Source organism: Parus major, chromosome Z (genome assembly GCF_001522545.3).
Source record: "Parus major isolate Abel chromosome Z, Parus_major1.1, whole genome shotgun sequence".
Lineage (NCBI taxonomy): Eukaryota > Metazoa > Chordata > Aves > Passeriformes > Paridae > Parus > Parus major.
In genome coordinates, this window is record NC_031799.1 from 24,464,103 (window position 1) to 24,466,562 (window position 2,460).

A 2,460-nucleotide genomic window follows, 5' to 3' on the forward strand; every position below is an offset into this window, starting at 1 on the left:
TCTCCCTCTCTTCCTTCCTTTTTTTTTTTTCTTTTTCCTTTTTCCTTTTTTTTTCTTTTTTCTTTTTTTCTCTTTTTTTTTTTCTTTTTTCCCCTTTTTTTCACATTTATCTTTTTTTTCTTCACACTGAGAACAAGCAGCTCCCCGGCACATACTGGTAGCATTGAGCATCTTGCTAACTTAACTGTGTCTTCCTTGTATCTATCAATCCACCTTTCTAATTAGACTAATTAGAAGATATGTGGAGTGTTGCTGGGTCCATAGACTAAACTGCTTAGGGCTTCTGAAAGGAAAGCTGAATGCCCGCCATGGGAGGTGGCCATTCAGGGGTACGGTAACAGTTGCTACATTTATCTCCCGCTATTGAAAAGAGCTCTGCTTAAAGCTCGATTAAAATGTTTGGAAACTAATGCCACCCTGGATCCCTCTCTAATTAGAGGGCCTGGATAGATCACCCTGAGCAGTCAAAAGGAACTCCTTCCCGGGCTTGGCTTTTCTGTTCCGCAGAATTTCTTCTTTCCCCACAACCCCGCCCCCACCTCCAAAAGAGAAAGAAGCGGGGGGAGGGAGTGGGTTGAAAAGGAGAGGAAGATAACGGAGCTATAAAAAGGGGGGCAGAGAAATGGCGCTATGCCAAAGTCATTCTCCCCAAGCGTTATGTTTGGTCCCTCCCTAACGGCAGGCACAGGCTCTTCCTCCTGGATTCCTTTTCAGTGGTCGGGATAGTTTAAGGCTGGGCAGCTCCTTCTCCGCTGCCTGCTGCAAGCCAGTCAGGAGGTCGGGAAGGGGAAAGGAAGGCCGTCGCCGTCCTCCTTTCTCATGCACAGGTGCGGAGCGTGTAGACCGGCTCCCTTCTTGCCCCACTCTCCTTCTCGCTGTGCCCCGCCGGCCTTGTTCAGAAAGAGCAGTGCAGTAAAAAAGGGGAGGATGGAGGGTGGAGAAAAGTCACCCACGGAAGTGACGGCTCCTGTCCCCCAAACGTTGCCTGCAGGAAGCCCAATGCAGAGCAGTACTTTCCAACAAGCCGGGCTGAGCCGAGGAAGGACGATTGGAAATCCCTCCCCGGGGTACCCTGTGCCTCCTGTGCCTCCATCTCTAATCTGAGCAAACAGCAGAGCACCTCAGTACGCACAAGCATTTCTGTGCGCCCGCGGGGTCTGCGGAGGGGCGTGGGCAGCCCTCGGGTCGCTCTGCTCCCGGGAAAGGCAGCCCAGCACTTCAGTGTCCGGCATCACGCGAATTTGCTGCGCTGTTCCTTCCCCGTACGACAGAGACACATTTTATCCTTATAAAGGAGAACCAACGATTGGTGCCGGCGGGGGAAGGGATGAGAAGGATGCTCTCTTCATTAACACAAGCCTGTTACACAGCTGACTTAATTTACGGGATAGGTATGACCAAAAGTGCCTCACACTCATCACTTGGCAGGCAACGAGCCTGCGACAGCTGGGTCTGGCCCCGGGGGAGCGCACCGTGCCAGCAAATAGGGGTGCAGCGGCGGCCCCGTCAGTACCATCGGGTCGGTAGGGCTTGGTGGTGTGAATTTCACCCTGTGGCCTTTGGTGATTATAGCGTACCAAGTATTGGCAGCAGAGAATAAAGTCGGGATTTAATTTGTTATTATTATTATGTTGTTGTTGTTGTTGTTGTTGTTGTTGCTCTTCTTGTTGTTGAGAACGATTCGATGGGCATTCTAAATAAACTGTCCAATCCACCAGGGAAAAATATCCAAAATATCCACATGCCGTTCTGCCCGTATTGTCCCAGGAGATGCCCCTCTGGCAGGTGGGATCTCCTGAGACAAAGAAGTACGGGGGTGGCAGGCACAGCAATCTAGTTGAGATCTTCCTTTTCTTTCAAGCCTCCAGAGCCACCTTATCTTGAAACCTTGTGCAGCGGAGGGGAACAGGAGGGAATTGAGAGGATCTGCTCCTCTTCATCCTAGTCATCAGGCGACGTTACCTGGGGGGAAAGACTAGCTCGAGAGCCGGATGAGCCGGCAGGTGGGAAGCGGGGTGGCTTCACACAGCAGGCAGTGTCCCGGCTCTGCCGCTCTCTTCCTCGGCCAGGCGGGGGGCTGCTCACGCTGTACCATGTCTAATCCCAGTGAACTCAACAGGACGAGTCCCAAGGACAAAACCGATCAAATATTTCCCTTAGGGACATACGGGGAACCGCTCACGCTGTATCATGTCTAATTCCAGTGAACTCAACAGGACGAGTCCCAAGGACAAAACCGATCAAATATTTCCCTTAGGGACATAGAATCTACTTTATTTTCCTCTTCCCCCCCCCCCCCCCCCCCCCCCCCAAAGAGTCCAGAACATAGAACAGATTTTTTTTTTCGGCTGCAGAGAGAGCATATCTTAATAAAATATTCTCAGAGTATCTCACCCCTGCTCCACTGGGGACTGCGGGTTGAGGGGACTCCCTTAGGACCCGCCTGCGGGATTGAGAGGG